Source organism: Bombina bombina, chromosome 3 (assembly GCF_027579735.1).
Source record: "Bombina bombina isolate aBomBom1 chromosome 3, aBomBom1.pri, whole genome shotgun sequence".
NCBI lineage: Eukaryota > Metazoa > Chordata > Amphibia > Anura > Bombinatoridae > Bombina > Bombina bombina.
The window spans coordinates 848,760,052-848,776,384 of record NC_069501.1 but is presented as its reverse complement, the minus strand read 5'-3'; the positions used below and the strand labels follow the sequence as shown (position 1 = coordinate 848,776,384).

General features: G+C 38.6%; 1 protein-coding gene across 2 annotated transcripts in view; it reads right to left on the bottom strand.

Annotated features, from left to right (window-relative positions):
• The window catches only part of NALCN (sodium leak channel, non-selective), a 1,159,715-nt gene that overhangs the window by 41,654 nt on the left and 1,101,728 nt on the right, over positions 1-16,333 (bottom strand). The window lies entirely within an intron of this gene.

The window sequence follows — 16,333 nt, the reverse complement described above, 5'->3', positions numbered from 1 at the left end:
AAAGATGTGAATAATTAGTAGTAAGGTCAAAATGTCCTAAAAAGGAACAGACAATGGACACACACACACAAACTCAAACTTGCACATACACCCAAGGAAACACCGACAGAGACAGCCTCAGAAAACACACAAAGACATATACACACATACACACACAGAGACACCCACAGAAAACACACAAAGACATACACACACACACACAGAGACAACCACATGAAAAAACACAGTAAGAGATACATACACACACACCCTCACTGAGACATCCACAGAAAACACACAAAGACATGCACACACCCTCACAGAGACACCCACAGAAAACAGACATACATACATACATACACACAAACACCCTCACAGAAACACCCATAGAAAAAGCTCAAAGACATATGCACACACTCTCACAGACATCCACAGAAAATGCACAAATACATACACACGGTAACACCCACCCTCACAGAGAGACCCACAGATAAAAAATACATACACATAGAGACACAAACCAAAGCACAAAGACATAAACACATACACCCACAGAAACACTCACAGGAGGAAACATTTATGCACCTTGCATCCCCTAAATCAACAGTGTGTGACATGCATGATAAAAAAAAAATGCAGAAATTAAGAGATCACTTTTTAAAGAATCATATTTGTAAATGTGCAAACAAAAATAAATCTGTGAATTCAAAATTGTACATTAATGAGCTGGGTAGATGGCTAGATGAAGAAAAGTACCTTTAAAAGGTTGACATATGTTTGTTTGTTTTTTTCCCATTTTCCCCAACCAAGAGCACCACTTCAAATATAGTGTACAGATTTTCCCCATCTGTCAGCTGTACTTATGGATTTTGAAAATGCTGTACTCTATATGGTCTTGGTGGGACCATAAGCTGTGGTACTCATACCATTAGATCTGGTTAAATGCAGGATTTAGGCTTGTTGGTATGTATTTCAAAACTAAGTCAGCTGTAGTGTAAACTGAACAGTTTTAAGTTAACCTGTCTCATTTCAAACACTGAGCAATCTTAGTCTGAGAGTATAAAATTTTATGCAGATGTAAAAATCTTAGATAAAATGCCTCCTTGCATCTGGAAAGTCCTTGCATAAAGGGGCAGTAAACTGGAATGTAATATATATATATATATATATATATATATATATATATATATATATATATATAAAATGCATATCTGCCAAAAGGGCATCTACCATTTGTGTATTGAGGAGGAAACATTTCTGCATGGTTTTAAATATAGAATTTCTACAGCATTGTCAAATAATCATAAATACACTGCTGCTAAAAAAATGTGTTTTTATGGACCCCTAGCCCCACCATACAACTACTACCACACTGAAGTTACAATCAAAAATTGCACAAAGAAATAAAAGCATTTGCTAAGTAAGTCCTACCTCCTCTTCAAATGAAAGTGATCTGCCGTCTGACTCAGGCACACACTGTACAAAGTGCCAAGTCTGTCTCACACTGAGCATAGTGGTTTAGTGCACACTAAGAAATCCTCTCAAATGCTAATACTTTACTCCTTGTAATAACATTTCCCATGCTCAATTACCACTCTGCTATAGTACCCACTGGTGGCTGCCAAAATGTAAAAAAAAAAAAAAATTTTTTTTTTTTTAAGTTCTTGCCTCATGGGGCCCTCCTGGCTCATTGGGCCCCTGACAGGAGTCACCCCTGTCACCCCCTGATGGCGGCCCTGCTCATATGATAAGTTCATTTAATATTGCAATCATTATTATTCAATATTTTCAAAGATGAATCCAACTCATCTTTAGCACCTTCCCATAAGAATATGATGTTTTCAATATATCTCCATAGTGCATCTGAAAAGACAATCACCAAGGGCTAAGAATACGTGCTCGTGTACGCTTTCCCCCATAGACATCAATGGGGAGAGAGTGTTAGAAAAAATAACTAACACCTGAAGTGCAGAATGAAAAATCTCTGTAACGCAACCCCATTGATGTCTATGGGGAAAAAAGTTATGTTTAAACCTAACACCCAAACATAAACCCCAAGTCTAATCTGCCGCACCCGACATCTCTGCCACTAATACAAGTTATTAACCCCTATTCCACCGCTCCCCAAAATTGCTGCCACTATAATAAAGTTATTAACCCCTATTCCGCCACACCCGACATCGCTGCCACTATAATAAAGTTATTAACTCCTATTCCCCCACACCCCGACATCACCACCGCTATAATAAAGCTATTAACCCCTATTCCGCTGCTCCCCAACATCGCTGCCACTAAATAAAGTTATTAACCCCTAAACCTCGGGCCTCCCACATCTCTGCCACTAAATAAACCTATTAACCCCTAAACCGCCGGCCCCTCACATCGCAAAACACTAAATTAAACTATTAACCCCTAAACCTAACACCCTCCTAGCTTTAAATTAAAATTACAATATAACTATCTTTAAATAAATAAAAACTTACCTGTGAAATAAATTTAAACCTAACATTAAACTATAAACTAACCTAACATTACTATTCTAATAAAATAAAAAACTACTAATTAAAATATCTAAATTACAAATTAAAAAAAAACCTAACACTATGGCCTAGATTTGGAGTTTGGCGGCGACGTCCAACTGAAGAATGACGGTTCCTTTAAGGGACATCATCCAAGATGGCGTCCCTCGAATTCCGATTGGCTGATAGGATTCTATCAGCCAATCGGAATTAAGGTAGGAATATTCTGATTGGCTGATGGAATCAGCCAATCAGAATCAAGATCAATCCGATTGGCTGATCCAATCAGCCAATCAGATTGAGCTCGCATTCTATTGGCTGATCGGAACAGCCAATAGAATGCAAGCTCAATCTGATTGGCTGATTGGATCAGCCAATCAGATTGAACTTGATTCTGATTGGCTGATTCCATCAGCCAATCAGAATATTCCTACCTTAATTCCGATTGGCTGATAGAATCCTATCAGCCAATCGGAATTCGAGGGACGCCATCTTGGATGACGTCCCTTAAAGGAACCGTCATTCTTCAGTTGGACGTCGCCGGATGAAGATGGGTCCACGGTGGAGGTCTTCAGGATGGAGCCGGTCCTCATCGGATGAAGATAGAAGATGCCGCTTGGAAGATGATGGTTGCCGGTCCGGATCTACTCTTCTTCCCGGATAGGATGAAGACTTTGGAGCCTCTTCTGGACCTCTTCAGCCGCCGGAAGATGGATCGCCAGCCCCCGCTTGGGTTGGATGAAGATTTTGGAGCCAGGACGGATCGGTGAACCTGGTATGGTGAAGACAAGGTAGGATGATCTTCAGGGGCTTAGTGTTAGGTTTATTTAAGGGGGGTTTGGGTTAGATTAGGGGTATGTGGGTGGTGGGTTGTAATGTTGGGGGGGGGGTATTGTATGTTTTTTTTTACAGGCAAAAGAGCTGAACTTCTTGGGGCATGCCCCGCAAAGGGCCCTGTTCAGGGCTGGTAAGGTAAAAGAGCTTTGAACTTTAGTAATTTAGAATAGGGTAGGGCATTTTTTTATTTTGGGGGGCTTTGTTATTTTATTAGGGGGCTTAGAGTAGGTGTAATTAGTTTAAAATTGTTGTAATATTTTTCTTATGTTTGTAAATATTTTTTTATTTTTTGTAACTTAGTTCTTTTTTATTTTGATACTTTAGTTAGTTTATTTCATTGTAGTTATTTGTAGGTATTGTATTTAATTAATGTATTGATAGTGTAGTGTTAGGTTTAATTGTAGGTAATTGTAGATATTTTATTTAATTAATTTAATGATAGTGTAGTGTTAGGTTTAATTGTAACTTAGGTTAGGATTTATTTTACAGGTAATTTTGTTATTATTTTAACTAGGTAACTATTAAATAGTTCTTAACTATTTAATAGCTATTGTACCTGGTTAAAATAATTACAAAGTTACCTGTAAAATAAATATTAATCCTAAAATAGCTATAATATAATTATAATTTATAGTGTAGCTATATTAGGATTTATTTTACAGGTAAGTATTTAGCTTTAAATAGGAATAATTTATTTAATAAGAGATAATTAATTTCGTTAGATGTAAATTATATTTAATTTAGGGGGGTGTTAGGGTTAGACTTAGCTTTAGGGGTTAATACATTTATTAGAATAGCGGTGAGCTCCAGTCGGCAGATTAGGGGTTAATAATTGAAGCTAGGTGTCGGCGATGTTAGGGAGGGCAGATTAGGGGTTAATACTATTTATTATAGGGTTAGTGAGGCGGATTAGGGGTTAATAACTTTATTATAGTAGCGCTCAGGTCCGGTCGGCAGATTAGGGGTTAATAAGTGTAGGCAGGTGGAGGCGACGTTGTGGGGGGCAGATTAGGGGTTAATAAATATAATATAGGGGTCGGCGATGTTAAGGCAGCAGATTAGGGGTACATAGGGATAATGTAAGTAGCGGTGGTTTACGGAGCGGCAGATTAGGGGTTAATAATAATATGCAGGGGTCAGCGATAGCGGGGGCGGCAGATTAGGGGTTAATAAGTGTAAGGTTAGGGGTGTTTAGACTCGGGGTACATGTTAGAGTGTTAGGTGCAGACGTAGGAAATGTTTCCGCATAGCAAACAATGGGGCTGCGTTAGGAGCTGAACGCGGCTTTTTTGCAGGTGTTAGGTTTTTTTTCAGCTCAAACAGCCCCATTGTAAGGCTGGCCGCGTCTGTAAGCAACTCTGGTATCGAGAGTTGAAGCTGCGTTAAATATGCTCTACGCTCCTTTTTTGGAGCCTAACGCAGCCTTTATGTGGACTCTCAATACCAGAGTTATTTTTATGGTGCGGCCAGAAAAAAGCCAGCGTTAGCTACGCGGGTCGTTACCGACAAAACTCTAAATCTAGCAGTATGAAAATTTAAAAAAAAACCTAAATTACAACTAAGAAAAAACAAATCCTAGATTTGCATAAATTGGTGCACATGTTGTGTCCATTGCAGTCTCTCTTGTTTGCAAATAGAACTGATTATTGAAGACAAATACATTTTTCATTAGCTCAAATTCAAGAAGTTGCAAAACAAATTATTGTGATTAACTTCTTCCTCTGGTGACATATCTAAGAAGTGTTTTATTACTTTTATACCTTATTCATGATTGATGCTGGTGTAGAGAGCGTCTACATCAGCTGTCAATAACCATATGGTAGGATTTAGGCAAATGTCTTGTACTTTTTTTTAAAGTTTCCATAGTGTCTTTGATATATGAAGGCAAATGAGTTAGAAATTCACGTAGTCGTATAATAACATACTGACTGGCTTTTTCAGTTAAATTGCCTGATACTTTGAGATATCCTGGTGGGTGTTAGCTGTTCTTGTGAATTTTAGTTATTAAGTAAAAGGTTGAGATCTTAGGATTAGTTACTGCTAGGAACTTATTTTCTGTGTCTGAAAGGCTCCCACTTATTATTGAATTTTGAAATTGTCTGTCTGCTTCTTTCAAATACATATTAGTGGGCCACACTATTATGTTTCCACCCTATACCTTTTCCAGAATATGCACACTGTTTAAATTCAATAAATACTTCTTCATGAATAATCCATAGTATGAATGATAACGTTTATTTCTATATGTTGTATAGTTGACATTTCCATAAGATACGATTTAAAATGAATCAACATCATAAGATGAACTTGGAAGAAGCCCCTTAAAAAGGGGGTGAAACATGCATTAGTAGAGGAGACACTGCCAGCTGCCCCAAGATTGGTCTTTTCGATGTTTCTTAATTGATGAACATTGAGGAAATTAAATAGCAACAACCTACTAATGTCACCTAGTAGAGTTAGGGGATTCAGTTTTCAACTTTGGAACATCTATATTTTTAGACTATTTGATTTTAATCCTAGTATGTACATGGAAGAGTTTACAGCTGTTTCACATATGGCAAAAGTTAGTAACAGTGTTCATTAGGTACATTTTTTTATCTAGATTTAGCCTGAAGCCATAGAAGAATGCTTATGAAGCCTATTTATCAAAGCATCAACTATGTTGCATTCGCCGGCATCAATACGCTCGCCAGACATTGCCAAACATCGCTGAGGCGGACCTGAATACGATCCTCCTTATTTATTAAAAAAGCTGTCAAAAACATGCGCGTCAAGTATGGTGCGAAGAGCATCGGACTGGTCTTAACTAACAGTCATCGATGTCGCAGTTATTCTGTTTTTTCACACGTTTATTTATACCATTTCATTACTCTCCATGAACAAGCACATTTCTCTAAAGCTAATCTTTTATTTTTCAATTGTTAATGTACAAGAAATAGCTACTTTATACCTCAACAAACAATATCTCATAGAAAGTTATTTTTATACTGATTTGTTATACAAAAACATCTGTTATATGATACTTTCACATATATTAATGTGTATTTGTATTTCTAGAAGTCATGATATGCTTTTATCTCATATTTGTTTTTTTATAAATGATTATTAATGCTAGAATTTGTACATATATCTTTGCAAATACTTGTGTATATATATATATATGTATACATGTGTGTATGTGTTATGTCAAAAATCTTTTGCAAACATATTTACATGTCTAAATTGCCTTTTTTTGTTCTAAACAATGTTGTCTTTCATATCTCTGTGTTTATTTATACCACTATATGTATATAGTGTAAATGTATTATTATTCTGAGCAGGAATAATTGCGAATATAGCATGTAATCATGGTATCATATTTCTTTTCAATCAATGGATATTTTAAGAGCTGGGCCAGTTTTCTCTCTGTACCTGTGTAACCCCTCCTAATTGCAATCTAGTTTTATAAACCACCCCTTCACAGGTGTTATAAAATGGGCTGACATATAAGATTACATTTTTTACTGAAAAAGAAATTCAAGAGAAGGAAGAATTACACTGAAAATAGCAGGCCAGTAAAGAGGTGATTTTAATTTCAGCTGTATCTGAATCATGACAGTTTAAAGTTAGGTGGGCTATCCCTTTGAGCTATCATCTTAAGATTATATTGAATCAAACATCAATTCGAAATTGAAAACCCTTGTCTAAAATATTACACTGGGTGTCCTAATGTCAGCATCAATGTTTATCTTTAATACTAGTTTCACATATACATACTTTGAAAGTATAATACACAATGTAACAATACACAATGTAACAAATGGCACCTACAAGTTCTGATGAGTGATCAATGACACAAGTATCGAGCAATTTGATTAGTTAGTGATAGTTTATAATGTGTATCTAAATTAGATTGGCTGATGTCATAAATCATGTGATTTTGCATATTCCAATCAAAAGTGGTAGAAAAATTCCCTAGTGTGTGGGTTTTTTAGGAGTTTGCGTCATAATTGGTGTGAAAAGTGTTGAGTCAAATATGGCGCGAAGTGGAGAGTGGTACTTGTATTACATGGCTTAAACATGGTGCACATAGATTTTTCAAAAAAATAAAAAGGAAGTTAACTATATTATGTTGTGTATTTATTTCATTTATATCTCTATACAGGGAGTGCAGAATTATTAGGCAAATGAGTATTTTGACCACATCATCCTCTTTATGCATGTTGTCTTACTCCAAGCTGTATAGGCTCGAAAGCCTACTACCAATTAAGCATATTAGGTGATGTGCATCTCTGTAATGAGAAGGGGTGTGGTCTAATGACATCAACACCCTATATCAGGTGTGCATAATTATTAGGCAACTTCCTTTCCTTTGGCAAAATGGGTCAAAAGAAGGACTTGACAGGCTCAGAAAAGTCAAAAATAGTGAGATATCTTGCAGAGGGATGCAGCACTCTTAAAATTGCAAAGCTTCTGAAGCGTGATCATCGAACAATCAAGCGTTTCATTCAAAATAGTCAACAGGGTCGCAAGAAGCGTGTGGAAAAACCAAGGCGCAAAATATCTGCCCATGAACTGAGAAAAGTCAAGCGTGCAGCTGCCAAGATGCCACTTGCCACCAGTTTGGCCATATTTCAGAGCTGCAACATCACTGGAGTGCCCAAAAGCACAAGGTGTGCAATACTCAGAGACATGGCCAAGGTAAGAAAGGCTGAAAGACGACCACCACTGAAGACACACAAGCTGAAACGTCAAGACTGGGCCAATTAATATCTCAAGACTGATTTTTCTAAGGTTTTATGGACTGATGAAATGAGAGTGAGTCTTGATGGGCCAGATGTATGGGCCCGTGGCTGGATTGGTAAAGGGCAGAGAGCTCCAGTCCCCCTCAGACGCCAGCAAGGTGGAGGTGGAGTACTGGTTTGGGCTGGTATCATCAAAGATGAGCTTGTGGGGCCTTTTCGGGTTGAGGATGGAGTCAAGCTCAACTCCCAGTCCTACTGCCAGTTTCTGGAAGACACCTTCTTCAAGCAGTGGTACAGGAAGAAGTCTGCATCCTTCAAGAAAAACATGATTTTCATGCAGGACAATGCTCCATCACACGCGTCCAAGTACTCCACAGCGTGGCTGGCAAGAAAGGGTATAAAAGAAGAAAATCTAATGACATGGCCTCCTTGTTCACCTGATCTGAACCCCATTAAGAACCTGTGGTCCATCATCAAATGTGAGATTTACAAGGAGGGAAAACAGTACACCTCTCTGAACAGTGTCTGGGAGGCTGTGGTTGCTGCTGCACGCAATGTTGATGGTGAACAGATCAAAACACTGAAAGAATCCATGGATGGCAGGCTTTTGAGTGTCCTTGCAAAGAAAGGTGGCTATATTGGTCACTGATTTGTTTTTGTTTTGTTTTTGAATGTCAGAAATGTATATTTGTGAATGTTGAGATGTTATATTGGTTTCACTGGTAAAAATAAATAATTGAAATGGGTATATATTTGTTTTTTGTTAAGTTGTCTAATAATTATGCACAGTAATAGTCACCTGCACACACAGATATCCCCCTAAAATAGCTATAACTAAAAACAAACTAAAAACTACTTCCAAAACTATTCAGCTTTGATATTAATGCGTTTTTTGGGTTCATTGAGAACATGGTTGTTGTTCAATAATAAAATTAATCCTCAAAAATACAACTTGCCTAATAATTCTGCACTCCCTGTATCTATTAGTGCAACAAGTTTGGGGCAAAATTTTGCACCAAATTTGTAGAAATAATATTGTCCCCTTGCTTTGTAATGAGAGACAAAGTTGTAACATAATCCATAAGTAGTAATGCATTTTTCATTTTTTTTTTTTTAAAGATTTTTATTGAAGATGTGATAAAATACATATATATGAGATTTGTACATTGATATCACACAGCAATTATATAGAATATCATATAGTATAGTTCCATAAAGTAGTTACAATGAATTTGGATAGGTATATGGTGGAGCTATGATCAGAGAGTAAGAAGAAGATATGATCTGAGCTTAATAATTTAGTGGGGACTAGTGAAGTCTATTATATGTGATGTGTATGAATAAATGTATACAGAGGTTTGGACTTGGTAAGGTGAAACTTCATTTTTATAATGTATTGTATAGTAAATGTTCCTCACTTATACCAGGAGGGCCACTTTTAGACCCATTAGCTTATAAGAAGTTAGGACGTGGGGAGATGGCTTTTGTCCTGGTCAGTCTTATGCCACTCGTAATCAAGAAAAGGGGGAAGGGAGGGACGGAGCTTCCTAGTATGTTGCAGCTTAATTATGAGGGAATGAAGAGGGGGAGTTTGCAGCAAAAATAGTGGGGTAGGTTATGGTTAAGTTTGCGAGAAAGAAAGTTATATCTGAACTATCAACATGGAATAGTGCTTTATCTACCCATAATATTATGCGTGACAAGAAATATATGTGAACAAATTCCGATAGGGGGAGATCAACAAACCCAGGGGACGTGGCGGTGTATGAGGCAGGACGCCATGAGAGAGTGTAGCATTAGTAAAATTGGGACACATATTGCAATAGTCTGCCCTTATAAGCAAGAATACCCCATATAAAAGGCTGACATATGTCTTAGTAGTAATATCATATACATAGAATAGGAATTTACAGTGTGTGTGCTTGTTACATCTGTAAAATAATATAAGTATTATATCCAACTGATCAGAGTACACCTATTCGGCCCTCTAATGTATATATATATATATATATATATATATATATATATATATATAGGGGACAGCTTAGGACCTGCAAGCGTAGGTATAGAGGCCTACCAATGAAGTTGTATAATGCATATCTACTGTCCACCTTGGGCAGATCCTGTGCGCTAGTACTCTGCTAATGTGATTAGTACAACATTAATAAGTGCTACCATCTGGTATCTGAGAGCAGCAAAAGTTATGCTATGGACCTGTTTACATACCGATAACCGCACAAAAGATATTAGGCTTCTGGGTTGAAAGCTAATGTAACTTAAGTGATCCGTTCATACTACCTGAGTTTTGAAGCATATATATATAAAAAAAAATTGGCTTTCTTAGTGAACGGCAAATCTGTGAAAACAATCAAGGTTGAATATATGACATTACAAATGCACTGGTTAAATAAACATAACCTATGGCATATGGGCTAGATAACACTGCTTGTAACTATACAAGAATGTCAAACTATATGGTCATCATTTGAGTATGTACAGCAATTATGATGTAGGAGCATAGCTCTTTTAAGTTAGGTTGGAAGTAAAGCACTATATAAGAGCATAACTCAGAAACAATAAAAGGTGGCCCAATCTACCATACATATGATTTTGGCATGTATGGTCAACATTAACAAGTAACATAACAAAATCAAATAACATATGATACTAATACAGTATATAAACAATGATGAACTTGTGGGTTAATATGTATGCCAACTACAATACGTGCCATAAATGAGATGTATCGGGATAGATCAGTTCTTTAACCTATTCCCGTAACATGCAGACCTGAAGGGGTCCTTATGTAGGCACTTAAGTCATTTGTGCATAAGTGTAAAGAGGAATAGGGGAGAGGGCTACATGCACCGTGGGACAGATTCAAATGGCTCAATGTGTCTGGCCCATATAGTGCTGACTTCACATCCCCTGAACGTCTCAATGAAGCTTTCAAATTAGTTCCTCCTAGTTGCGAGGGCAGCATTGGAATGACAGAAGTGTCACAGGATTCTAAGGCTGGGATCATGGCAGCGTCTGGCCCTACGCCGACCAGCCGCCTCAACGCAGAGCCAGGCAGGATGACATCTGACCCCGCAACACTTCCGTCTGAGGGAAGATGAAGAATAGGCCCCGAGTCGGGGCAATCAGGCCATCTCAGAGATACAGACACTTCTATACTATCAGTAACTCCATCACATGGGTAAGGCTGCAGTGTTAAAACTTCTTCTTTCAGCGGTAATATAACATGGGAATGCGGGTGTACTAAGCCCCAATCTGCCGTGTCGAGCAAGTCCTCCTGGTCGAGGGATAATTGAAGACGTAGGGCATTGTGATGATAGTCCATACGGAGCCCTAGCAAGATTATTGCTGCTTTGATTTCGTTCATGTTCTCAATTGTATAGTAAGTCTTAGCTAGCTCAGAAGAGTTTATGGCTAATTAGGGTAGAGCTTTTGAGCTGGGCTCTAGGTTCGTGTCTGGCTTTTGCCTTTTAGCTGTCAGTCTTTTGTTGTGATCGTAATCTGTGCTAGCTTATAAGAACTGTTCGTTGCGGCCTATGCGAACCCTGTTTAGGCGCTGTGTAGTTTCCAAGATGGCGATTATCAGCTAGTACGCCACTTCGCTTACTCTTCTGATAAATTTGTTTAAGTGGATGATCCGTGTATCATTATGATCAGCCTTGGCTCCCCTAGTCCGGATCTTTAATGTAGCTTATTTTTGTGCCTTTGCATAGAGATTAGTCCCTGTTTATGGTGTAGTTTTCACAGAGTTTCATGAGGCTGCGACCGTCTCACTCCCCATCTAGCTCCACCCCCACAGTTTTCATTTTTATCCCTATATCTACTAGTGCACCAAATGTGGAGCAATAATATTGTTTGATTTAGAAAGGGTATACAAATTTAATAAAGTTTCTAATTTACTTTTATTATATCATATGCTTCATTCTCTTGCAGCATCGAACATAAGCTTTCTGTGTTTTCAGTCTCCCATTGAGTTCTATCGCATCAGCGTCCTCAAGGGTGGCAGATTGAAAACCAGATACGCTGAGTCTGAAAAGACGCGAGCGTAAATGTAGAATTTTTGATAACTTAGTGAGAAGTTCAAATAGTGTCGATTAGGAGGGTGAATAAACAAAATTCCGCTTGAATACCACTGTTTTCAACTCACATCGATTTGCGTTGGATTGAGATCGCGGGATCATATTTTACGTCACAAATTTCAACATTTGCCAATCTTGACGCTTTGATAACTACGGCTGATTAATCTTGCGACAAATACGATGCAGAATTCCAGCGTATTTTCAGTTGATGCTTTGATAAATATGCCCCTATGTCTCAACATTCACTGTAGCATCACATTTAGCTATAGTCAAATGTGAAAAAGACTATGATTTTGGTTAATGGAATAAAGTGTAAAACATACCTATAAAGCTTTGTGAGGACCATTCAAAAGTATTTCCACTCATTTGGTTCAGGAACTTGCAATAATGGGAACATGCTCAGATGCCATAAAGATTGGTTGTCTAATTTTGAAGGGTCAATTGATTTAAGCACAATGGAGTTTTATTTATTTATTTATAATAACTCTGATGTTAATTTGAAGCATTTGATTGTGGGATTATTGGAAAGATGCATCTAATAATTTCTTTTACATTTTATAATATTTTTATGGCATTAATGTTAATTACATTACAGATACATATGCATTATTTGTGAGTAATTTACCGCATGTGAGGATGCATTTGTCTTTCCACAAAGTGGAGGAAGATAAGGTTATTAATGTAAAAGTTATTGCATTATGACTGGGTTTAATGTTAAGAAATAATTGTAATATGTTAGGAGACCAACATAATTATCAAGTCTATGTATTTTATTTACCTGCCATATCCAAAACTGGTTTCTACTGCAGGACCCAGGGACAATAAAATGAATATAAATAAAATTAAAATAAACTATAATACTAGATTACTTAAGTATGGGTTCAGCCTAGAGTTAATTACTGCAAACGGGCATTTGCTCTAAATAGTGAGCATTGTGAGGCACATTTGAAAGGGGTATTTATTACAAAGGGAAAACAATAATGGTAAGTCTTAATACATGAAGTATGAGGCATATTTAAAAAATAAAAGTATATTTATTTATATTTATTTAGCATATCAACTTTTTTAATAGCAAATTGCAACACAACAGTCTAAAATACCATGTTTTAGATGCAGCAAAGGAAAAAAAAAAAGTTTAACATCATCATTTACTTTAATACCCCCCCAAAAAAATCTTGCTTCACATCAACTGAATGTTCAAAGCAGATGTGCTTTATTAAAATGTGATATGGCATGGTGTCATGCTGTGTTCATTAAGGTCTAAAATATATGCTAAAGACACCTGTTGAATAGAAATACGACTTTCTTATTAGGTTTGAGTCTGTAGGAAGGTACTGCACTGCACTCCTTAAATACTTCCAATACTCAATTAGATCAATATAACTTTTGCACTGTCATTTAATCTTATCATGCATGATTCAGAGGTTACATTATCATCCTACAAGAAAAGGTTAACATTGAACACTTTGCTTCTGATTTTTTTTTAGCAGCACCAGGAAACTAATAAGCTCCCTCAGGCTTTCATGAGTCTGAAGGAAGCATTGATGATAACAGTTAATGTAGAACAATAGGTGTTAGTTCTGCTTTTGTCTTTCTTCCTTGAATTGGTCCAGTTCTTCAGCATTTGGCAAATTCCCAGATTACCCTTGTGAATCCACTGAGTGATCATCTGTTATCAGCTTGTTGTCCAGTATTTCTGGAGAAGGAGAGCTTTCAACCATGACTGGTTGGATAGCTGGAACCTCTTCTGCAGGAGATGTGTTGCAGGCCTTGAGCAGGATAGGATTTAGCTCAGCATCATGTAGACAGTGGAAAATATAGGTGGTCTTGGCCAGACTCAAAGTGCCTAATATTCAGGTGATGTCATAGCAATGCAGTAGTGTGTCTCAAAAACTTAAATTATGCTTACCTGATAATTTTCTTTTCTTCTGATGGGGAGAGAGTCCACAGCTGCATTAATTACTTTTGGGAATTCAGAACCTGGCCACCAGGAGGAGGCAAAGACACTCCAGCCAAAGGCTTAAATACACCCCCACTTCTCTCATCCCCCAGTCATTCTGCCAAGGGAACAAGGAAGAATAGGAGAAATATCAGGGTGAAAAGGTGCCAGAAGAATAAAATAAATGCCAGCCCCATATAAAAACGTGGGCGAGAGCTGTGGACTCTCCCCGTCAGAAGAAAATTATCAGGTAAGCATAATTTAAGTTTTTCTTCTTAAACGGGGAGAGTCCACAGCTGCATTGATTACTTTTGGGAAAACAATACCCAAGCTATAGAGGACACTGAATGTAAAAAAAGGGCGGGTAGATGAGGCGGCCCATTCGGAGGGTACCACAGCCTAAAATTACCCAACACCTGATAAAAACAACTGCTTCACCAGAAACAGAAAGATAAAACCTGAAAGGACCAGGTAACTGCCCATCAGTTAAAACCAGCAAGGCCCTAGTTAGAGACCGCTCAGAATCAGTAGATTCCACTGAGCACAAAGCCTCCAAGGAGACAAGTCCTGCAGGCTCCAAGCCCACACTTAAACTTACCCCCGACCCAAAGGAAGGGGACCTCCACATACTCCCTGAAGGGAAGAGGAAGAAGAAGAAAAACTCAACAGAGATCTAAAGACCAACAAGCTAGGGTAAAAGGAACCCTAGCCGAAAGCCAAGCGCAAACCAAGGATGCAACAGAACAAAAATGCACAGAGAACGAACTCCAACGACCGGACAAAGAGAAGGGAGGAAAAAAAACCTACCCCTATCTGAACGGAAGACCAAGGGACCATGTAATGTCCCAACCCTGGAGACCTAGAGAGACAAGGTAGATCCCATCCCTCACACAGCATGCAATCCGCACTATGAAAGAGCAACTGAGGGATAAAAACCACTCCCGGGAACCACCTAAAAATAGCACCATAAATCTTATCATGCTCCAGATGAAGCCACAGGCTTCCCTCTCCAACAGAAGTCTAGCAGACTCCAGCCGTTAACACTAGCCAACCAAGCTAGGAACTGCACTGGGACTCCCACAGAGGAAAAATTCAGAAGGAGAGCAGAAACCCACTCCCTCCCAGGAAAAACAAGGAAATAGGAGAGCAACCAAAACCAGCAGATAAAGCCCCCTGCTGAGGAAGGAAACACTGCAAAGCCTCCCAGTTAAGGAGGGATCACAAGAAACGCAATCAAGGCTCAATCAAACAGGCAGACCTCTGACCCCCTCTCTGAGGCAAAGGACTCAGCACCAAAGCAACTGGCAATGTCCAAAAGCAGGAAAATAACCATAACTGGACCACCCAAATCCTCAGTAAGGAAAAAGTAGTGGAACTAAATCGAACGGTACAAAGAGGTAGAACAAACTCCACCATTTGCTAACAAGACTGGTATGATAACCAACTAAGCTATGACAGAACATAGGACGAGCTTGGGTTCCAGCACCCAGACACAGATCCTTACCCTACAAGAAGGGACACTCCCAGGCAAAAGAGAGACTACACTGAAACACCAGTGACGGCACTATACCAGAATCCAACCCTTCATGACATCCTACACACAAGGCAGGGGGGACCCACTGAACAGAGGAAGACCTCCGGGGCACTAGGTGGATACTGTGGTATGCCTCAATCTCCCTAAGGGGAGGAGAATGCCAAATATAATTGCTCACCCGCCCACAGGCATGGAGAGTATGGCAGCATACAGATGGCAAAGGCAATACCAATAGTAGATGAACCATCCAGCTGCAACAGCCGGCTCAGTAGAAAAAACAACAACCATCGAGCACACATTTAAGGTGCAAATAGCTGCAACAGATTGCGACTGCAATTTCTCGCTTGCTAGGCAGCTAAGCTGCCCATCAGGCTGTTTCCAAATCTCCGATAAGAGAAAAACAAAACCCACTGAAAGGGCAAGTGGAAGTCTCAGATCCGGAAGGACTGAACCACCCAAGACTGATCTAAGAGATTCATTTAGATATCCAAGACAAGAGCATGTCCGGAAAACCGAACATCTAGAAACCGGAACTGGTCACAAGGTAGTAACCCCTGGGGAACCATAGGGATACCTCATACGGAAAACCAGTACCCAAGGAGATGCAACCACAGCCACATCAAAAGGTCCTTGGACACTGGACGTTCGCTAAGCATCCCAGCAACAGAGAACATATCTCCTAAAGGCTCGAGGGACAACACTCC